This window comes from Mya arenaria, chromosome 3 (assembly GCF_026914265.1).
Source record: "Mya arenaria isolate MELC-2E11 chromosome 3, ASM2691426v1".
Lineage (NCBI taxonomy): Eukaryota > Metazoa > Mollusca > Bivalvia > Myida > Myidae > Mya > Mya arenaria.
The window spans coordinates 14174382-14199414 of record NC_069124.1 but is presented as its reverse complement, the minus strand read 5'-3'; the positions used below and the strand labels follow the sequence as shown (position 1 = coordinate 14199414).

The 25033-nt window shown below is 37.2% G+C and overlaps 1 long non-coding RNA gene and 1 pseudogene across 1 annotated transcript; one reads left to right on the top strand and one right to left on the bottom strand.

Moving 5' to 3' along the window:
- Positions 1-1536: 1536 nt before the first annotated feature.
- On the top strand, positions 1537-22293 carry LOC128225709 (multiple epidermal growth factor-like domains protein 10; annotated as a pseudogene).
- LOC128227308 (uncharacterized) lies at positions 17838-18831 on the bottom strand. Its single transcript, XR_008259794.1, has 3 exons — positions 18635-18831; positions 18355-18413; positions 17838-18036 (listed from the first exon to the last, which is right to left on the bottom strand). It is a non-coding gene; the product is annotated as an uncharacterized LOC128227308 (long non-coding RNA).
- Positions 22294-25033: the final 2740 nt, after the last annotated feature.

Sequence of the window (25033 nt, the reverse complement as noted above, 5' to 3'; positions counted from 1 at the left end):
TGTAAAATGATAGTAGTGTTTAGAACATCAATATAATAACAAATTATGTTTCAAAATCTAGTTTATTCAACAGCATCTTGAAATAATCTTTTCTCTAACTGAAAAATAGACAACACCATTTTTTTTTTCATTTTGGTTCTCTATTGCTCTGTTTTCATCGTAGCTAACCAGTCTGTATCGAATAATTTCAGTTTCTGCAGTGCTAGAAGTTCGGGACAAATGTTTAGATTATCAACGATTTCACTCCAGGATAGAAGGATATCATCCTCACTGACAGCAGACAATAAATGGTCAAAGTACATTTCAATATGTTCCTGGGTGTCGTACATAATGCATGAATGATGGATTTGTGATGGATGATCGACATCACATCCATAACACATGTCTTTCACTATGCCACCAAAACACTCGTATAGTGCTTTGGCGTATACTAAATCGAAATATGAGTTCATTACCATTATGTGTACCGTTGATTCGTTCATGATTTGTTAAACCCGTGAAACAATGACTGTCACGATACCACGGAGAGCTTCGTTGACTACCAAAAGTGTAGGTGCTTGAGTCAATCCCCGTAGATTTGGGTGTATCAATAACGTCTACGCTGCTTGAGTGGCCAACGATTTTGAGGAATTTACAATTTGGAGAATGTTTATAGTGCTCTTCCCAAGGATTATCGGTTTTTTCCCACTTTGACATATCCTTCTGGGTAGATCCCTCTGGCGGATTTTGTCAAAACTTCACGTCTGATCAAACCGATTCTAGCTCTGATGTTGCGGCCAAAACACGCCTCGTTAAGACTTGACTCTGATAAAATTGCTGATATATAACTCATCGAAGTTAAGATTGTTACTTATAAAACATCCTGTTTTGACCACGACCGATGAATGACCAACTTAATTGAGATGTAATTGAACTAATAAACATATAATTGAAAGACACAACTGAAGTTTGTTGTTTACATTGGACTCGATATCCACAAACTTTCGGATAGGATTATATTGACTATGAAATGTGATATCAAAATAAGAGTTGTAAACGTCGTTTTGTTCTGTAGTTATTACATGTTATGTAAGTATCCTTCAAATTCACTACTGGTGGATTTTTCTTCGTATAAACAATGTCAAGAAAGATTAAGTAAAATATCGCAATCAGTATTCAATGAGGTAACATGAATAATTAAAATGAAACGCATTGAAATTTCAAAATGTAACGTTACTATTTCTTTATGTTCTATAAATTTATTTTAAACATTAACTTCATAATACCCTGCGTTTTAACTCCAGGTTAATTTTATTTAATAGGATGCTTTGTTATAGGAAAAATGTGAATCCCAAACATATCTCTTACTTTGATTTATAAATGGCTTTAGACATATTAGACATATTGAATAAAACATCGATGTTTTAATAATATTTACGTTCACAAAACAACAACAATAAAACTCATTATTTATATTTTATTTATAAATAAAATATGATTAATTCTTTATCTCATACTTATTTGAATTGTTTCAATGAATAAGGAGTGAGACAGGGGATGGCATTGCGAGTCGATTTAACCAAAGTGAAGTCAGTTCTGATGATATAATTTCGTTTCCGTCACGATTTATGTAGTAACATTTTTAGGCTAGCACGGTTACATAGTATAGATTTCAAACCACTTTCGACTGTTGTTACTTGTCAAGTTATTTTAATCAGCCTTCCAACACTACCACCATGCAAAAATAAATCAAGAACCAGTACAAGACATAAGACATGTAAACAGAGATGACAATATCCAGGAAATTAAATAAAAAAATGTCAGGCGAGTATGGACATTTTTGAAAGATAACTTATTATTTTATTTTATCACATGCTTACCGTTGTTTTCCGTGTAATATACCTATTACGAATATTTTTATCTTACACATGTGCAAGATAACCTATCAGACATTTCTATTGGCCAGACTAATCACACGCAACCTAGATATCCCTCCGCATTGTTTGTAAAGAAAATGGTTTAAATGCCAACAAATACTTTCCGTAATAATGAAGCTGTAAGACTTCCGGGAGAGAAATGGCTGACGAATCATAGTGCCAGAAAGCATCTTGTACAAAAACTTTCTGATAACAATGTTCCGCCTACCAGATAATGCAGATTACTAGTCACAGAAATATCCAGTTAGTCAACAAATACAGCCACAATAGTGACAAACACCACAAGAACATTTCAAACATCTCCATCTTGACCAACACAAGCAATATGCAATCAATGCTATTTGCTTGCCAATTTAATCAGCTGTCGGTTACCGAAAACACAAATACGAATTCTGCAGCACAGACATCTCATTACACATCCCATGGCGGCTAGAACATCATGTTCTCTGGAAACATTGCTGGTGGAAATTAACTTTTTCAACATCAACATCCATGCAGTACAGAGTAAGGCTTCGCCGTTATCATCTGCATGTTGTGAAACACCATGTACACCAAGAAAACGCTGCAAAATCATCGCAGAAAGCGACAGCGAATAACTTTTAAATCCGTGCACACAGTAAAACTTGACAGACCGATGTAGGTCCCATAAACCGCGTAAATGCATGTACTCTGAGTGTGACGTCATCAAATTGTAAACTTATTGGGGGGGGGGGGTTAAAATTGTTCGTTATTCATGTTGTTGGATATTTTACTACACATTTTTATATTTGCGACTTGTTAAGCGCTTTATCAGATTTTAAAACTTGATAACTGCTAGTCACTTTTGTCATTTTAATTTGGAACTATTTATATGGCGCATCGTTGACATTCTACTCTGAGTACTTTGGCTGTCAAACAATCGGTTCAGAAAGTGGAACTTAATTGGTAATAAAAACACCGTTTAAGCATGTGATAAAAAAGATCTGACACTCGTTGTCATTTAATTCAAGAATTTTATTAAACTCGTCCATGAAAGTTGTAAGCAAGCTCGCCAGAGGCTCGCTTACTAACAAATTTCATGAACTCGTTTAATAAAATCTTGTATTTAATGACAACCCGAGTACTCTGGGGAGTGTATGGAACTGTGCGAGCGTAACTGGCGGCTCTACAATGGATTTTGTAACACAAGTGAGTATATTTTCTACAAGAAGGTTTATTTCTTGACATTATTTGCATTCCCGTAGTTGGGCAGCTAAACACAAGGGTAAAGGAAATGCTCTTCCGGATCGTATCGGGACGCCACGAGATGATTTTGATTTAATAGACTTTTGGCTTATGGACACTTTTAAGGTCGACTGCTTATATACACTTGACAACTAATAAACTCAAGGTTCATTCTTATTTAACCGTTTTATGATCGAAAGAAAGTGTTCTTATCCGAACCAACGATCATTGGCGATGTTTTACTTTCTTGCTCATTATGACCATGATTGTTTTTGGCGTGTACAATGGATATACTGTGTATGCTTAACCCCAATAGGGGGTCGACGTATTTGTTCCGCACCAACCTCTCCGAAATGTATGTTTTGCGGGCCTTTTGGCAACATGTAAACAGTGGGACTGCGCTTGTAGTCGTCACCGGAACTCATGCAATAACTATTCCGTATTCTCCCGTCAGGTATCTGCGGACCTGACCGGTATGGGTATGAGTGCGGGTACAGCTGTAACTGTGACGGCATGTGCGATCCGTGGACTGGTGCCTGTATCCGTCCGGGGGACTCGTGTAAGCGATTCACGTATGGCCGCACATGTCAAGCGGGTATGCATACATTATGAAATTGTCCCATATTAATATATAGAAAACGAGTTGTATATGGTGACAAAGAAGACGTAGTTTGTGCTTTGTGGTCTCTTTCTAAACACTACTTATTATCGTTTTGCAGAATATATTGAGCAAAGTAAATAAGCAATTGAGCTCAAGAAATGTATAACATAAATACAAAAAGTAGTGTTGAAATGCATAAACAGTGAGTAAATCACAAAATTGAGAATTGACCATATTTTATTTTACTAAGTCTCTCTTCTAAGGTAGTTTTCAAAGTGTATCGGGGTTTTATGTTAAGTATCTCTCAATAACTTCAACCCATTCTCCTCACTATAATTTTGGGCGTTCTTCCATTACCAGTAAACACGATCGCCAACTCGGCGTCGGTTATCCAGGGTGCCGGACAGGCGTACGAGCGAGCCCCGGCAACGGTGGACGGCGGTGTAGATACGTGTGCGCCCGTGGTGATCGACACTTCCCCATCCTGGCTGCTCACAATTCCCAGCCCTCAATGTCGTCCCCGACTTCCTTGTCTTCATGAATGGTAGCATTTACTTCAATGCTTTTCTTGAAATTAAACTGTTTAAACATTTTAAGTATATGCATGGTTTCGTTAGTCTAAGACAACACAGTCGGTCGAGTCAATCATATTATTATTTTTTATTATTATAATTTTTATTATTTCTTTTACTCTTATAATAATGATAATAATTATTATTATTACTATTATTATTAGTAGTAGTAGTAGCAGTAGTAGCAGCAGCAGCAGCAGCAGCAGCAGCAGTAGCAGTAGCAGCAGCAGTAGCAGTAGCAGCAGCAGCAGCAACAGTAGTAGTAGTAGCAGTAGCAGTAGTATTAGCAGTAGCAGTAGCAGTAGTAGTAGTAGTAGTAGTAGTAGTAGTAGTAGTAGTAGTATCATACTATTATACATTAAAAGCCTTTTTCGTTATGTTCACCTCGGTAGTACTGGCTGCAAGCAGCGCGCCTTTCGCTTTCAGTACGAATACCCATGATCTTTCCTCTTTGTTACATATATTTATGTAACATATCATTATTCTCAACAAGTCAAAACTTTAAAAAAGAGTCCGGTTTTATCAATGTTCTATATAAATAATTTCGTTGCCAATCGTCAATTGTTTACAATGTCACAGAGAGTAACACGGGCCAGGGTTTCGAGATCCTTGCGCTGAACGGGAGCACGAGCGCCGCGTGCGAGACAGCGCGGCTCACCTCTTGGCAATTCCTGGGCCGCTGTCGGAGCACCCCGGCCGAGCAGCTCGTGGTCAGTACCAGGATTGGAGGGCTACAGATCTGTGAGGTTGTCGTGCTGGGTAAGTATTAGAGGAGTAAAGAAGTTAATGTAATGTAAGCAGTCCGTCTTTGTCTAATGTTTCTTTTATTGCAACGTACTTGTCTGTATTTCAAAAATTGCGCTATCGGCTTTAAGCATGTGCTATAGGAAATGTGTTTTAAATAAATATGTTTCTATGGGGAATAATTGTCTTGAGATTTTTTGAGAATTTGTATTTTTCCGAAGATTTTGCACTATGGACAGTTTTCTTAATAACAAACAGTGTTGCCTGTATTTTAGAATGTCCCCAAGGCACGTTCGGAACGTTCTGTGACCAGGTGTGTCGGTGCGCAGGGGGTCGGGCTTGTGACCGGGTCACGGGTATATGTCCCTCTGGCTGCGAGAGCGGATACAAGGGCGATACTTGTAGCACTGGTAAGGTTGGATATTTGGAGTAAAACCGTGTTGGTTTTTTTTCCGATTTAAACAGCTATAAGCAAATACCTACATGTACATGTTTTAGAAACAATAATGTTGCATTTGTAGCTACGAGCTTCTAACTTTAAAGTATTTCCGTTTGATTCCAGAGTGCACGTTGGGCACGTACGGGGCTAATTGCTCGGTTACGTGCGGACTGTGTTTTGGCGGTGCTCATTGTGATATAATCTCGGAATATTGTACCACATTCCCGTGCCAGTCTGGGTGGCAGGGCGGCAGGTGTGACATGGGTAAGCACCGTCATTTGGCTGCGAGAAGTATCGTCTTTCGACGGTGAACGTTTTTAATAACCTTACCGCAATGCCTTCTCAAATCCGAGCTCGTGATTTTTGCTTTCAGATTAGAAATTCATATAAAGATCACCAGCCTTTTTACTATGAATCACAAGCTTCATTTTAACTATAGTTGCGAGGAAGTCTTTTCTTTTGGTGAAGAACAACTGAGCCGCAGACATACCTGTAGCCAAAACAATATCCGCATTATTAGACTGATTAAGGTCCAATCAGGGACAATACGTCGAGGCTGCTTTACTGGTCAACATGAAGCTAGAGCCAATTTGAGATTACGCAGATCGATGACTTGTGGGTAGGTGTGGGAGAGGTTTAATAAATTCCGGGTTTTTAGTATGACAAAAACTTCGACCTGTCAAAATTTAATAACAAAACTGCGTACAGTCAGCTATGCGCCTGACAATAAGTTGTCAGTGACGACACATACTAAAAGTGATGTAGTAATGTGCTGACGGCATCATACCCGTTTACTACAGTAGATACGGTGTTTTATTTTCGGGTGTTTTATTTCGCGCGCTGATGAAATGTGCGGTCTGTGTTTTTCGCTTCTAAGCTAATTGTATGTACTATTACGACGTCCACAAGAATACACATCAGTCAATTGTTTATAACTGTACATGGTTGTTGCGAGAGAGTACATCAGAACGCATAGAAAACTGAAACGCCTAATAAACAACTACGAAAAAAAACACTTGTGAGAGTGATAAAATTTAAATATCATCTGTACAAAAAGAGGAGTCACTGAAAACATGTCGAATTCAAACTGAATTTCAACAAATCTCTGTATACTTATTTTTATTCATAATCACCAAAGTCTCAGAAAGCCACAACAACTGAATCACAAAATCGTTCAATGCTCATGTACTTTACATGATGTCTTCCCCAAAAGCATTGGTCAAACAAATAAAGAGTGACGAATACATGTAACGCATTATAACTCATTTTCGTACACCAGAGTGATGATGAGTGATGCAACCCTGATGAATGAGAATGATATTAACTGTATCCGCGCTATGAAAATTTATTCTACCAATTCTAGTTAGGATTGTTGTCTTTATTTGCAGGAACTAAAAAATAGTATATGATATAATTATTACATTTAGAATATCAATTGAGAATACAGGTTCCTTTTTCAATAAGATATCTTAGTTGTAAATCATACGTTGCGTAACTGATAGAAAATGAGCTGTGCCTAGAATGTCACTATCTTAAGTCCTACTTTATTGAAACGGGGCACTGCAGGAGCAGCAAATGTGTTCTCAAACTCAAGTGCATTTTCCAGTGCGTTTACAAGTATTATACGTGTTTCAATACAAAAGTACACCCGAAAACGATGTGATGCGATAGTCATCATATGATGTGACTTCTCCGTGTTCGTTTTCGTTATAGGTGTTGTAAGCAAGTCCATCATTTATTAGTGTCTGGTCACACTTAATTGGCATTCCTGGAGTCAGTGGGTCAATTCAATGGCTCAAGTACGAAGAAAACGCAATTTCTCTGGTGGCTGCCCTCTTGTAGATGTTTTATTTTTTGCGTTTTAACAACTAAAGTAGGACTTTAGATCGTGAAATTCTAGGCACAGCTAATTTTTTATCTGTTAAGCAACGTATAATTTACTTCTAAGATAACTTATTAAAAAAGGGCCATGTTCTCATAATAATATGAATTTAATAATAATGTCATGTATTAAAACAATTTAAAACTTAGTTCCTGCAAATAAAGACAATAATCCTAACAAGCGTTGGTAGACTGAATTTTCATAGCGTGGATACAGTTACTAACATTCATCAGGGTTGCATCACTAATCATCACTCTGTTGTACGGGAATGAGTTATTATGCGTTACATGTATTCGACAGTCTTTAATTTGTTTGCCCAATGCTTTTGGTAAAGACATCATGTAAAGTACATGAACATTGAGCGTTGTTGCGATTCAGTTGTTGTGGCTTTCTGAGACTTTGGTGATAACGAATGAAAACATGTATACAGAGTTTTGTTGAAGTTCAATTTGTATTCGACATGTCTTCAGTGATTGCCCTTTTGTATGATATTTAAATTTAATCACTCTTACAACTGTTTTTTTCGTAGTTGTTTATTAGTCATTTTCGATGTACTCTCTCGCAATAACCATGTACAGTTATAAATCATTTTTGACGTCGTAATAGAACATACAATTAGCTAAGAAGCGAAAATACAGACCGTACATTTCATCAGCGCGCGAAAATAAAACATCGTATCCACTGTAGTCAACGAGAATGATGCCGTTGGCACGTTACTACGTCACTCTAAGTGTGTGACGTCACTTACATCTTAATGTTGACCAGTAAAGCAACATCGGCCTAGTGTGCCTGATTTGACCTAAATAAGTCTAATATTGCGGACACATTGCAATAGGTTTGTCTGAAATTTGTAAAATATTTGTTTCACTAAGGCATAAAAATACTTTTAGTTTGGGTATCCCGACAGTACCTACAAAAAAGGCGCCGACCCGCACGTTTATTGTCCGTTTGTAACAAAAAATATTTATGAAAAAAAAAATTTTTTTTTTAGTGTGTGTTTAAATTTGTAGTTTAAAAACCTTTAAAGCTTTAAATTGAAGATAACTTTAACGCCATTCTCCAATTATAAGCCTAATAAAAAGGCCTACATAACCTACCTGTTTCTGGACTAAAGGTCTGTTTGTTTGTCTTTATTTGACTTGATTTGTATTGTTTTTATTTTAGGGTAGACCATTAACAATATTAGTAATTAAAAAAACACGCGCATTTATAAAAAGTAGTCTAAGGTCCATTTAAATTTGTATTATTATAACGGTACGGTATTGTACGAATAGGAAGAACAAGACTCAATAAATGTAGAGATGTAATCTGGAAATATATAATTCATAATATACACGTAAGTAACAACATATAAAGATATAAAACACTGTTAAATAGCATGTTCAATATATCAATAATCGCTATTATAACTATCATAGGCTAGCAGCCAAATATTGTCTATAAACAATATTTCGAGACATATATACATATAATTGAATGCACAAGCAAAGCACAAGCAAAGCATACATTATAAACGACAAACAGATAAACAAACGAGGTTGTGTCACATACAATGACATACACGATTATGGCAAATACCAACATTTAGACATATACAGAAACATGACAATGACACATGAAACTTACCAATATGTGGTACTGAAAACCCTCACATCTCACGCTTCCGGTGCTGGTTAAGTTATGTTCTAAAAGGTAAGTGAACAGAATGTTTAGTGTACAGAATATAAAAGTAGTGAACCTATTGAAGGTTAGGTTAAGACAGGAGGTTTGTATACTGCTTTTCGGACAACACTTTATCCCGGACAAACATGATAAAGACAGAATAACTAAATGGCGTTTAACAAACGATTCCAGTGAGTTCACTACGAGAATACAATCAATTGCAAGATTAAACCATGAATGCATACCTGCAAAACCTTATGCAAAAGCGAACAACTCTGTAGAAACAGGTTTCTAACAACGCAGTGTTTTCGCTCCAAAACTTCGTGACTGACTGAATCAAACCATGCCTGAACCAATCACAATCGCTGTAACATATATGTCGACCAATGAAATTGTCTCCTCGAAAACATGCCAAGCCGATAATCAAGAAACCAAGGTGTTCCGCATGAAATGAAGATAAAACGGCGATATACAGTTATCGGTCAGGTCACATACTCCCCCGCTATGTGAAATGACGTCCCGTCATTACGTCACGTAAAAACAAACAAAAACAAAAAAAAAGTAGTCCAGTATCTGGTCTGACAATCTGCTTATACTGACGTATACTTATATGTATAGTATACATGTAATTCTACATAAACTTTCGACAGTACATAGCTTTCTCTAACATGTGACTACTTAAGTTTCTTAACTACATACACAAGCAATTTATTAGCGATTTGTGAAAAAAAAAAAAAATGCTTTTCCAAAAAATCAAAAATTTAAAACAGTCCTAGTTCCTCCCCCTGTGACAAAAACTATGCCCACATAGTTTTAACAAAACACTATTAAAATGCATAAAAAAAATCAATGATTACACAGATCAAACTAAAACAATAAAAAGTGCAGCATTGCAACTTATTTATTCATAATTGCACCTATTAGTTGATACGCTATCTCACTATCCACATCTTTCAGAATGCCAGACTGCATAAGTGTGTCCAATGCCTGCAATCTGCGGTCCACTGGTTGGTTGCTATACATGTGGAACTCGTCAAATCTTGTAGGTGGTTTGCGGATCCGTTCTGAACGTCGTGGTTGAGGTACTGGTCTTAGTCTGTCTACAACAGGTGAACCTACAGCATCTCCAATAGCTTCGGCAGCTAACTGGTCTTCGGGTTCGTCTACTGTCGGTAGCACCTCTGCAGAATTATCTGTATGGATCACTTCTTCTGGATCTTTTGATTGTGTAACTGGATCTTCCGGGACTTCTATTCCGCTTGTATGCGTATCATCTGAAAATAGAGTGTCAACATTAACATCCTCAACCTCACTAATGATACTTACATCATCTACAGCTTCGTCTCTACCCGTAGCTAAGCTGTCATTCTCATGGCTGACGTTACTGTCTGGTTCATGGGCGTCCCCATGGTGGCATACAGGTCCTGTATAGCCATCACCTTCTTCGTCAGTCTCACTATCACCTTCAGTGAATTCACTCACTAGTTCTTTCCTTTCGGATGCATCCCTTACTTTATCTTTCTGTTCTGCAACAACTTCACCCAACACATCGTCATTCTCATGATGCTCAATCAAGAGTAAATGATTCCGATGAAGTGTCCTTTCACGCTCAGAGCCCTCAGCTCTTACCTTAAAAACCGGAATGTCCCTTCTTGGTTGGTCAAGTACTGTGTAAGGTTTCTTCGAACCGGTCGGCGATTTTATGCTTACCATCAAAAGCCATCTTCTTTACAAGTACTCTGTCCCCAACATTAATCCTAACAGGTTTTGTCTTGCGGTCGTAGTATTTCTTTTGTTTCATTTTCGACCTTTGTGTATGATGGTTCACAATCTCGTGTGCCTTCACGATCCTTTCTTGGAGATCTTCCATGTATTCATCTGTAGTTTTACTGACCGGCTCTTCTCTTGCCTGCTCAAACATTACATCGATTGGTAACATAGGCCTTCTTCCGAAGAGCAACTCAAATGGGGACACTCGGGTTGCTTCATGCGGTGTACAATTATAGGCATACACTAGACTACTGATGTATCGTTTCCAATCAGCCTTTTGATCTTCTTCGAGAGTTCCAAGCTTTCCAAGAAGTGTTCGATTAAATCGCTCTGGCCCTGCATTTCCTTGTGGGTGGTAAGGTGTGGTATGGCTTTTCTTCATACCTGTAATGCGGCACAGTTCCGAAATAATCTGGCTTTCGAAGTTGGCTCCCTGGTCCGAATGTAGCCTCGTAGGAATCCCGAAATTGACCAAGAACTCATTGTAGAGTGCTTCTGCTGTAGTCTTGGCGGTTTGGTTTCTGGTAGGGATAGCTTTGGCAAACTTGGTATAATGATCAGTGACTATCAGAATGTTGCTGATGTTACCCTTGCATGGCTCTAGAGAAAGGTAGTCAATACAGAGAAGTTCAAGTGGATATGATGTATTAACATTCACGAGCGGTGCACGGTCAATCTTCCCCTGCCTTCCAATACATCTATCGCACTTACTTATCCAGTCTTTCACATCTGATGTCATTCCAGGCCAGTAGAACCTCTCCCTTAACAGACGCATTGTTCTTTCTTGCCCTGGATGACCAGAAAGATCATGAATGCCCGTCAGTATCTCATGTCTGAATGACTCAGGAATCACAAGTTGTTCAATGTCATTGTCACCGTTGTCATGAACATTTCTGAACAGGATCCCTCTTTTGATGCTCAAGTTCTTGAACTGTTTCTTCATATTCAGATCGTTCCCATGTAGAAGCTTTCTTGGCAACCTCTTGTCAATAACAGCAATTCTCCATTTTTCAATGAGAGGATCACTCCGTTGGGCTCTTCTGATTTCACGCATGTCTTTCTGTGCAAGTGGTTGGCCAAGGTCTTCAGTTGCCTCTAGAATATTCATGCTCATTGGAAGAGTGTCAACAAAAGGTACTGAAATCAAATTGCATATAGCCTTTACAGTTGGATCACTGATCTTTACTCTTTCTGTGTTGTCTGTATCTGTGATGTTCTCATAAGGATATCGGCTCATTCCATCTGCATCTTGGTTCTTCAAACCAGCTCTATACTTGATGTCAAATGAATACTCTCCTAGAGCAGAGGCCCATCGTTGGCCAGTTGCATCAAGCTTGGCAGTAGTTAACACATAAGTAAGAGGGTTATTATCTGTCAAGACAGTGAAGTGGAACGTGGCGAGGTAGTCACTAAACTTCTCAGTCACCGCCCACTTAAGAGCCAAGAATTCCAATTTGAAGGCGCTATAGTTCCGTTCGGATTTGTTTAAGGACCTACTGGCATAGGAAATTACCCGTTTTTGGCCATCTTGCACTTGGTACAGCACTGCACCTAATGCTTTTCCAGACGCATCTGTGTGAAGTTCGAATGGCATGTTAAAATTCGGGTAAGCCAGTATTGGTGGAGAAGATAGCAATTCCTTCAAATGGTCGAACACAGCCTGTTCCTTGTCTGTCCACTTCCACTCGGGTTTTGTTGCCTTTGACCCCTTCTTAGTAGTAGTTGGAGGTAGAAGCTCATTTAATGGCCGAACTATGTCGCTGAAATGTTTTATAAAACGACGATAGTAACCAGCGAAAGCTATAAACGAGCGCAATTCATCAGAATTAGATGGGTTGGCCAACCTTTAACTTTCTCTATCTTGGCAGGATCTGTTTCTACTCCATTACCACTAACAATATGGCCTAGAAAATTGACACTGGGCTTAAAAAAATGACATTTCTCAGGAGCTAATTTCATTCTTGCTTCATGTAGTTTGGTGAGAATAATGTCTAACCGCTCCAAGTGTTGCTCATAGGAGTCGCTGAAGATTATCACGTCGTCCAAGTAAATTAAACAAATGCGCATGTTCAAGTCTCCTAGTATCTCCTGCATTATTCTTTGGTAGGTAGCTGGGCTATTTGTTAAATCAAATGGCATCTTGTGGTACTCATAGAAGCCCATATTACCAACAGTAAATGCGGTGCGCTCCTTATGGGACTCCTCCACTTCAATCTGGTGGTAGCCTGACTTCATGTCCATTGTGGTAAAGAACTTAGCTCCATGAAGACAATCAAAGATTTCTTCCATTCTTGGTAGAGCATATGAGTCTTTGATTGTAATACTGTTGAGCTGTCTGTAGTCAACACAAAGACGTAACTTCCCGTTCTTCTTACGGACAAGAACCACATTCGATGTGTATGGAGATTTCGATGGTCGTATGACACCGGCTGCTAACAGCTGCTCAATATGGTTCCGCACCTCTTCAATCATAGATGGTGGAATGCGGCGGTGTCTCTGCTTAAATGGAATGTCTGTTAACAAATCAATCCTATGTTTTATTCTGTTACAAATGCCAATATCAGTATCTCCAGTTGAAAAAATGTCCTTATGTTTATCTAATAATTCAATTAATTCCTGTTTTTGATCTTGATCTAAAATGTTTGCTTCATCAATGTTCAAGTTATCCAATATAGGTGATCTATCTTCATGTATTTTATCAAATACATCTTCTGCAACCGTAACTGGCTGAATCTCACAAAGTATTGCATGAGGCTGGATGACGACAGGATTTGTTGTTATATTCGACAAGGTAACTCTAACTTCCTTTCTCTTCTCTCCAGTAAACTGTATAACTGTAGGTGTTACATCTAAAGATGGTGCCGTACAATCATCACATTCTTGTAGGATTGCAGTTGTTGGAAGATAATTCAACTCATGATCCGTGTACCCGATTGCATCAATGTTCTGGTTTGGATTTAAGACAATCTTCTGAGTTGCGGCACATTTTACAATAGCTATACGGTTCTTACTTCGTTTTAGTTCTCTTTCTCTTAACGTAATTGTTCGAAAGCTGAGGTACCATGGTGCATGTAATGAAGCAGTTTGTAAAAATCTTTCACCATGTTGATTTGAACAATCTTTCATAAATTCTTGAAGTATGTTTGTTCCTAAAATGACTGGTGTTTTGGCTGAATATTTTGTATCAGGTGTAACAAGTAGCAAGCACGGAAGTGGTGTAGAATTAGGGAGTCCATCATCAGTTGTAATTTCAGTTTCAATGTATCCCTTGTATGGAAGATTCTCTCCATCCGCACATTCAATATTTAAAATGTCACCGACTGGTTGAATTTTAGTAAAAGAAAGATGATCATTGTAAAAAGACTCTGATATAATACTAACAACACTCCCAGTATCCAGTAATGCAGTGGTTGGTTGGTTAGCTATGGTGATATTTACTTCATTTGTATTTCCAATAAGCTTGGGATCAGACAACAACGTGCTCGGGTTCGATCCCCCTACTCGGGCACTTATAAGTTTGGGCAGTCCTTCTTCAGGTGTCCCTTGTCTTTGCATACAGAACAAACGAACTGCGCTAGTATTGTGGGGCAATCACGCTGCATGTGGCCTTTCCTATTGCAGATGAAACAAGTTCGTTCACTGGCGAATCCAGGGTCCATCTCTCTGTAGCCACGCCCTCTCATTCCTCGACCTTGTCCCCCACGCCATCTTCCCCTGTAGCTCCCTCTCGGTACATAATCTTGATGTTGTGGTTGCTGGTGTGTCTGATGAGGTTGTTGTTGTCCCTGTTGTTGTTGACGCTGTCCCTTTTCTATTCGATCCATTCTTTCTGTTAGCTGTCTTAAGAGCTTGACTGTCTCACTGTCTTCTTCTTTCACCACAGGTCTGCAAGGTTTTCTCTCCGGGCTAGAACTTTTCATATCAGCTTCAATCTTCCTCAATTCTCTTCTAAATTGATCATATCCTTTAATCTTATCACACTGATATGTGGACATTTGTTTAAGATCTTTCCTGAGTCCAGAATGCAACACCTCTTTCAGTACTTGTGTATCTGATGTTCTGAATCCACCAAGTTCAACTGCCTTGTCAAATAAATCCTCTAGTCTGGATGCATATCCTTCTACTGACTCGGCAGCTTTTTGATCGCACGTATAAAATCTCTTCATAATACTCTCTCTAGTATCTACGATCCCATAGGAGCTATCCAATTTCTCCAAAACCTTCATTACTGTTACTCCTTGGCCTAGTCTCCTTATCTTGTCAGCAGCTGCTCCTTTGGCTGAACGCCGAATACCAAACATGATCTGATCATCAGTGTAGCTTCTGGCATTCAACACACATTCTATTTCATACTTGAAACTGTCCCATGTAGCCTCTCCTTTTCCATCTTCACCATAAAAGATGCTGAACTTCGGATAGGAAGTGGATGGTAAAGTTTCTGCTTTCTTAATTTGAACTGGTTCATCTTTACAGCCACCTATAGCCTCTATCAATTTTGTCGCTTTATGAGGATCAGTTATGTCTGCTGTTAATTTCATACTCCGAAGGAACTGAACCATCTGAAGTTCTTCATGAGTGAGTCCGCCTCCATAAGCCTCATTATGTTTAGTCTCCTCATCTTCCGCTTTAGGGAGTGCTTTATCACTTTGAGTTGCCATCACTATGAATAATTCAATCAAATTCAGCCACAATACAAATGTTATATCCTCTCACAATTCACAGCTAGTATGCATTTTATATCACTATCATGATGAACGAATTCACTCAAACGCCAAATGGTTTGCACTCACAACACACTAATCACTGTGTCAAGTGTTGGATACTGAACAACTTAATTCACAAGTGTCATCAACTTAAATCATCACGAATATACCAGGAATATTCCAAGATAACACAATTTAATTCCACTAATCAACAAAAACGTTACATGTAGTGCACTATATATATATATATCAATACACAAGTAAGATATTCAAAAAATGTATATCAATATCAGCGTAGATGTTCTCTAACTATAGTACAAATGTGCCTAATCAACAATCACAAAATTCACAACAGCTTCAGAAGTCCAAATCAAAATATTCCAACGGTCTCGAATAATTTGTATGTAAAGTATCAAAGTATAATGTGTAAATATAAATATGTAATGTCGAGCAAAAATAAATAAATAAATAAACAAAGTTTCAAAAATTAATTGAAGTAATTATAAAAGACGACTTAGTACTATCCAGTTATCCACCAAAATAATTTCAAATATGACACAAAGTAATGACGAACTATCTCAAATAAATTATTTCAGACAGTAAAATTAAATAAATATTCACTGTATAAACTATGTGTTCATGTAAACAACAAGCATCAAAGTAGTTTCATAAAGTAAATTCAACCAAATGCAGATATAAGTGTTTCAAATCAAAACCAAAATCAATATCAAATAACCTGAAAATAAAGCACTATTGTATAATCCAAGAAATTTACATCAATAAATACAACTGTCAAATGTCAATACAATGCAATTTCTATCTTATTTTCTATTCAATACACAAAGTCGAATAAATAAATATTATTTCGTTCAAAATAAATCAAATTATCTGTAGTATCAATCAATAACTGTAACTATTAATAAGCTATGTAATGAATTCACAAAACCTGAAATAAATGAATTGTATATCCAAAGAATAAACGATTTAATTCTATCACTGAAATGTCAATGTAAACCGAAAGTAAGCAAATCGCAAATTACGCTAAGTTTAATTGCAATAAAATCGCTAATGAACTACAAGTCGCTAAATAAATTTATCTACACGATACCTAGTGGTGGTTTATAAACTATAAGCTACAATTAACAACTAAATATTAAACTACTACGGTGTCAGAAGCAGAGTTGTCAAATTAATTTTCAATTCCGTCCAAAATGTCAAATAGTGCGCTGTCAAATCTATTAGGGCAAGGTCGCTTAGTAACGAATGACGTCACGTAACCTCCGAGTCGAAACAACCAATAGAATTTCAGATAATATTCAGCCCGCTAATTACGCATTCATACGTCAGTGCAGAATAGCCAATAGGAAGACAATATTACCACGTGTGTCAATCACGCAATGTAAAATACCTAGACTGGGAAAAACCAATACAAAGAACTTTATGAATGAAATTCCTTAGGTGTGTTTATACTGCCAAATCAATAATAGTAAAACAGTGCAAACTTTCAAAATAGTTTGTAAATCAGACACAGATTAGAATAATGAAAGTACTCTCAACTGAAACAATTTGTTAAACACAATAAATATTTAATATTTGATGAGAATCCTAGATAAAGTGTATCCAAAAAGCAGTTTAATAAGAGAATCAAGAATATTTCCAATCACCAAGAAATAAGTTATCAGAAATGATAGATTTTTTGTATGACCAAGACTGTTAAGAGATGTTATTGTTAAACATGCAGTGAGATCTCTCTCATCAATATAATAGCTCTCTAGATATATGTACACAAGAAAATGGCAGTAACAGCTATGTCTTAATTCTCATAGGGAAATAATAAATAAAGGAAAGCAAGTCACTGCAATTTTAATGTATACAAAAAATATATATCTTTGTACTCACGCCCTCTGTAGAAATGAATGACTTGAAAACAACTAACACAAGTGAATGATGAAGACCGCTAGCACAATGTCAGAAACACAAATAACTGTAAATTTAGCACTGATATTAATCTGTGCACAGTGTTTATGGTCACTGGAACCTCACATGTGTCCTCCTGATATGCGATGAATCCTTGATGGCCAAACGTCCTTCAGGTAAGTCCAGATCCTTCGAATGTTTTTCTCAGTTAAAAGGTAAAAATTACTTAAATCAGCTGGGAACAATCCATGTCCTCCAGTTATGTCACAAGCTCGTAATGCACTGAGCCAAAAAATTTACTCCTTGAGAGCAAAAATGCACTATCTCTCACTTAAACAAGAGTTTTAATTGTGACAATGCTTGTCACGCACGGTGCTACACCAAGCAAAGAATAAACTCATAAGATCCACTTGTAATAGCAACAAGAGTCTTGACTGTGACACCAGTTGTCACACACTGCTCTCCCCCGTGGTAGGAAAGACGTCTTCGTCTCTAGGCTTCTCAGCTACAAGCACGAAACCCTCTCCTTATGGGTCTGTCCAGGTTCGGTTAGGTTGGGCGCCAGATATAACGGTACGGTATTGTACGAATAGGAAGAACAAGACTCAATAAATGTAGAGATGTAATCTGGAAATATATAATTCATAATATACACGTAAGTAACAACATATAAAGATATAAAACACTGTTAAATAGCATGTTCAATATATCAATAATCGCTATTATAACTATCATAGGCTAGCAGCCAAATATTGTCTATAAACAATATTTCGAGACATATATACATATAATTGAATGCACAAGCAAAGCACAAGCAAAGCATACATTATAAACGACAAACAGATAAACAAACGAGGTTGTGTCACATACAATGACATACACGATTATGGCAAATACCAACATTTAGACATATACAGAAACATGACAATGACACATGAAACTTACCAATATGTGGTACTGAAAACCCTCACATCTCACGCTTCCGGTGCTGGTTAAGTTATGTTCTAAAAGGTAAGTGAACAGAATGTTACTGTACAGAATATAAAAGTAGTGAACCTATTGAAGGTTAGGTTAAGACAGGAGGTTTGTATACTGCTTTTCGGACAACACTTTATCCCGGACAAACATGATAAAGACAGAATAACTAAATGGCGTTTAACAAACGATTCCAGTGAGTTCACTACGAGAATACAATCAATTGCAAGATTAAACCAAGAATGCATACCTGCAAAACCTTATGCAAAAGCGAACAACTCTGTAGAAACAGGTTTCTAACAACGCAGTGTTTTCGCTCCAAAACTTCGTGACTGACTGAATCAAACCATGCCTGAACCAATCACAATCGCTGTAACATATATGTCGACCAATGAAATTGTCTCCTCGAAAACATGCCAAGCCGATAATCAAGAAACCAAGGTGTTCCGCATGAAATGAAGATAAAACGGCGATATACAGTTATCGGTCCGGTCACATTATTATGGACATACCTTAAACACATCATCCAAACACAGCCGCATCTATCAGTTTATCAAATAACATTAAGTTCTCCTATGCTTGCCTCTTGACTGTTGATCTTATGCTCCAGATTAGCTATTCGTTCGAACACTTCTTTCAGAACGCCAGTTTCCTCCGTTGAGGCCGCAAATTTCCCAGCATTAACACATATCACGTTGCAAGTTGCAAATGCAACGACAAAACCATAACTGATAACGTACGGAGTAGTTTAAGAATTTAAAACTAAGTAAACTTTCATTTCAGGCTTCCTCAGCACTATGGCTACACACTTATTTTGTTTGATTCCTAGGTGTTTAAATCTATTAAAACATATATGAGCAGAGATTAATTTTGTCGCTTTGTAATGCATATACATGACGTTCAAACATGCGGATTCACCCTAGTTATTTTCCACACTGAAGAGCACATTTTATCTGATCGTTGTGAGGTTTGCCTCGCCAACATACAATGAATACCGTTCTTACAGCACTGTAAGTGCTTTGATTTTTGAGAAGAATTAAGAATCAGCCATTTTAGATGATCAAAAATAAACGCATTCGAGATGGTGTGTCGTTTATGGTATTTTCTTAGACTTAATGTTAATTGAGATACTGATCGGTTTGAATGATGCCTTTAAGGTATAACCGTAAAAATATAAATCGTCCTAAGACTACTGTTTATAAATGTGCGTTTTTGTAATTACTATAATGGATAAAACATCATAAAAAGCATTTTTTATAATGTCCTATTCTAAAACAAAAAAAAATGCAACGCAAATCCGATAACGACAAACCAACAGACCTTTGTTCAGATACAGGGGATTAGGTGGGCTTTTTTATTAGGCTTTACGTTATAATGTATGTATGTATGTATGTATGCATGTATGTATGTATGTATGTATTTCTTTAGACCTCCCGCTCCGTAGGCGGACGCTTCACCACTAGGCCACGGAGACGGTAATGTTATTGCCATCGTAGGAGAATGACATTAAAGTAATCGTCAGTTTAAAGCTTTCAGGGGTTTTAAACAACATATTCATATGCACACTAGCATAGAATATTTTTTTTTTTGAACCTATATCATTTGAAAATAAAACTGTTTGCCAACAAGAACATGAATATATTTTTCTGTTCCAGAATGTCGGGAAGGGCTGTGGGGGGGGGGGGGTAAAGACTGTAGTCTGACGTGCGGCTTCTGTTACGACGGGGAGGCGTGTGACCGGGTCACAGGGGTCTGCCCCAACGGATGTGCCCAGGGGTACAGGGGCGGCAACTGCACCACAGGTAATGTCACGTGATGAAAAAAAACCTGTATGAAAGTCACCAACTCATGCAAATTGATGAATTTATAATAATCAGTACTTTAAAAACATTTGGTTTAGAAAAGTTTCATTGAATCTTTTAAAATAGTGTCTCTGAATGTCTTGTAAGGGGATTAAAGACACGATTTACTACACCTATTTTAACTAGGATTCTTTGTTGATTGATAACAAAACATGAATTCTTACTTATTGTATCATATAGAATTAAAGTTGCTTTGAACTGTAAACGTTTCTTAGGAAACAATACTGTGTCTGACTTTTTCAAACCATTTTCCAGACTGTAACCACAACACATGGGGCGCAAAATGCAAACAGGCGTGCGGAGACTGTCGAGATAACATCACGTGTAACGCTGTTGTCGAGTTGTGTGACGTCGGCTGTGACCCCGGTGTATACGTCACCTTAGACAAACCCATGTGCAACCAGGGTACGTATTGATTGTTGAATTTTAATAATGATTGTGGAGTGCACACCACAGAAAAATATTCACACTTATCGTTAATTAAGAGCAAGTTTAAGGCATGCGCACGTTGCACAACTTTTTTGTCTTTCGTTTCCATAAAAATAAAGGTATGTTTACATCAACGACACGTCCATATATATACTAGCGTTAAATGCAAACGGGTTTATCCAACTTTACACCACTTACTTCAAAAATCAGCATGTCCCAACGGTCTCCATGGCTACAACTGCACACAGACCTGCCAAGTTGGCATCTGTTACGGAAGTGACCTATGACGGACGCGTGCTTAGAGGGATGTTTGTTCGCCGGTTACCAGGAACCGTCCTGTACTTTAGGTGAGATTCAAAACTTAAAGAACCTAAAACCAACTTCAGAGTTACCCCTCTTGAATACCGCTTTCATTTTTTTTTCTAATTGTTCTGTTTGCTGTTTTCTGTTGAAGCAAAATTTGAACATAACACTCGAATGTGAATGGAAGGTCAACGCCTATTCCCCACCCGTTCATGTACTATAGAAAATATGGACGAGGGCATCAAACATGATTTTATACAACACAACAGAGCAAGGAATGCGTTACACGTACATGTGCGGAATGGGATGCACCCACAAGTGCTGGGCATATGAGATCGAGGCGCCCTGTAGCAATATCTGAAAACAGTATCTCATATGCCCAGCACTTGTGGGTGCATCCCATTCCGTACGTCCAGTTACAACACTACAGCGGTGGAAAATAAAACAGTTGAACAATAAATGTACAGGACGACCTTCCCCGACATACCCGCACATGTACGTGTAACGCATTCCTTGCTCTGTTGTGTTGTATAAAATCATGTTTGATGCCCTCGTCCATATTTACACCCTTTCTGAACTAAATGCTGATACATCTTACGCTGTTAAACTAATTGCGTCCAACAGTGCTGGAAGCTCGAACCCGCTATCAGTATGGTTTACGACTCGTTCTAGTGGTAAGCCAAATAGTATAATTTCAGTTAGACACCACACTTAATTATCAGTAAATCACGTGACTGTGCAATAAGTTTATGCTTGTTATCATTGTATTCCGTTTGTATTCAGAAGACAGACCCGTGTGTACTGCGCTGACGGTGACTACTAGTGTCCTTGGCTCAGTTGTGCTCATCCTCATAGTGGTTCTGCTGCTTCTATGTTTTCGCAAACAATGCGCGAAAGTTTTACCATCCAAAGGTATATGACTTTTCTCTTCCTTATTAAGAAAGGAATAAGAAGAAATAGTGCTAATTTTTACGCTATAAATAAAATTTTGTAACATTTCTACATTTTGCACTAAAAATTGCCAGCAGTGTATTCCGGCTATTGCCATCTATTGCAGGCACAGAAGACTTGAAGTTGGACCCGTTGCAAACTCAACGGTACATTTCTTTTATTTTATAACATTATTTAAAAGTGGTTATGCGCTATATCTGAATATCTGGATGTTTGACATTATATATAAGTACTGACTTTTTGAGTTCATTTTGTAGAGAAGCCTCATACACGGACCTTACTCGACCCGCTCCTGGGCAAGATAATCAGTATGATTCAATCAACGCTGCTACCACCATGTGATGACGGTCAGTTTACAGCATGACCGGAGTATATGCCATACTGTGGAATCAGACGACATGTATCTACAGAAGCTGTTTGTTAGTTCACCGTTAATAATACACTCCTGAAGAACAAAGAATATTATCAATAAACGATTAAGGAAAAAGTGTAAACAAAAGTGCGACTGTTTTCAGATTTATTTGAAGGCTTTATTGTTTTTTTTATATAATTTAAATACACAAATTGTTGTTTTCTAATAAAACAATTTAATATCGTAATATCACTTAATGTTACAAATTTATAATGTGAATGTCATCAGTGAAGTCGCATGAGGTATCATTTGTTAATATCACACTGTATATAAATAAGAGTTGGGTTGATTTAATTATACCCTGTGCTTAAAAGATGTAGTTCCAATATAAAATAGTGTAAGTTAAGTACTGAGTAAGATATTTTCAAAGGCTTCACTTTGGCTGAATGTTTGCAATGCCGTCAATCCACGGACGTATTTAATGTGCATTCTGCTAGACAATTTGTTATTGCAACACTGTTATTGAGAACTTAGCTGCTTGTTTTCATTCCAGGCTGAACATCTGTATTTTTTGTCCTCATTCGTTCCACACAACACGACTTATTGCAATGTTATGAGCACTCTCAGACGAGGGCCGACATATAAATCCATAACCTAGTTAGCCCTGTCTTTAACAGTTTTAGTGTCTGCAGCTGTTTCCTGCATATTGAAATAATGCATGGTGTCTTCATCTTTTTCATAGAAAGGAATACTTATGTTGAAAAACTACAGAAACAAGCTCAGTAGCAAAAGGTTTAAACATAAACCCGGTTTAATGGCACTGGGTAAACGCCATAGACATAGAACACAAAAACAAAAAATCACAAGCAAGAAACATGGAAGAACAGCACAAAACTCCACAAACAGCACAGTGCATTCATACTAAATATAACAAAAATAGGTATGTTAATCAAGGATTGTTAGTTACCGCCTTGGGACGGTCAGTAAAATGTAAATTTACTGGGGTTTAAACCAGTTTAGGTGCACAAACCTCACTCTTATCCCAACAATCCTAAATAACTGACATCAAGGCTGATGTCTGTATCAATGGTAACAAATCACATATATTATTGATAAATTATATTGTCCTGTGTTTGTCCCAGGGGGCATTAATTGTTAAACACATATATGGAGACTACTATTCAAGTAATCAACATCTTGGGTAACCTAAATTTTGTTAAAGCTGCAGAGAAATACCTTTACTTCAAAGAATGCATTACTGAAAATAAAATCATTTTTATTACATACATTTTCTTACTCCATTTAAAAAATAATTGAGTCAGTGAAATTTGCTACAGTGTGCTTTTTCTGTTGAGATGAAGTAGTGCCCAGCAATGAGGAGACACAGGCATATTCATTGTAAGGTCGACATGTGGAAATAGTGTTGCAAATAGGAAAACGTTTGCAGTCAAGATGTGATTCAAAAATCATCAACAAAAAGTGACACTAAAACTGAAAGTTTGTAAAAATATTGACTTTAAATGTGACATCATTTTAAAGTGGAAGTGACTAAAATGCTTATATAATGATTACAATAATTTAAATTTGAAATTGAGAACAATGGACTGTAAAGCCAAATATATGTGTTATAATGACAAAGTGAGCATTTGAAAATATCAATATTTATTATAATATTGAGGCATTGCAGACATTGTGTTGCATAGAAATCTAAGCATTTCAAACGTCATCCATATGTAGGTTTTGGGTTTCGCCACAAATGCTATGAAAACTACATGTATTGTAAAAAAAATAGTATGAGTATGAAATCGTTTTTTTTCACACCACCCGTCCAATATTTTTTCAAAAATATCCGTTAACCAATTAATAAAAACAAATGGCCTAATAAAACAAGTTTAAATAAGTTTATAGGTAAACCCCAAGTACTTCAATAATTAGAGATCCCAACTCTATATGCAGACGGAGGAATACAATTCAGAGCACCTAATGCAAAAACTTTTCAAAGATACGATGCAATCATTGTTTGAAACTATGAGCATCACACACAGTCTGCCTTTTAAAATAAAAGGTTTAAAACTGTGTGATCATAGAGTTTCATTATAAAAGTCGTGGAACCATTTTGTAGATTTAACTTCCTGACCATAAGATTGTCTCCGACCGTCACAGCCAAAAGCGTGTCAGTGTTCATACACTAGATTTGACCGAAGTCGTCCAAAATCGTATGAGAAGCATACAATGTATAGGTATAATACAATAAGTTTGCTTCAAAATATCGAATTCCTTTTACTAAATTGTCATCAGCTACGTATTGTAACTGGGGTTATGGCAACAATATAATTGCTCAAAATCAACGCTATTGCACCATATGTAACAGTGGTGATACTATAGATGAGTTTCATTTTGTTTGTGTTTGTAATGTATTGAGTGATTTACGCAAAATATACTCCGCCCCTTCTTTATCACTAAGATTCTACTAATTATCCTCTAGCCATTACTTACATTACAACCTACATATTCAGCTGACGAAATCGCATAACGGCTTTCATCACACTTAATCGTTAAGACATGCAGTCTAACAATTTAACATACAAGACGTCACATTATCGTTTCCTGCATGCTGAAAACACGTTATAATCACTGGCACCGGATTTTCAAACTAAGTAATGGTTAGAATATATAGACGGTACAATATGCATATTTATGTGGGAAAAAATCAACATTTTTACATTTCTGGCATTATAGTTTTTAGTTTGGA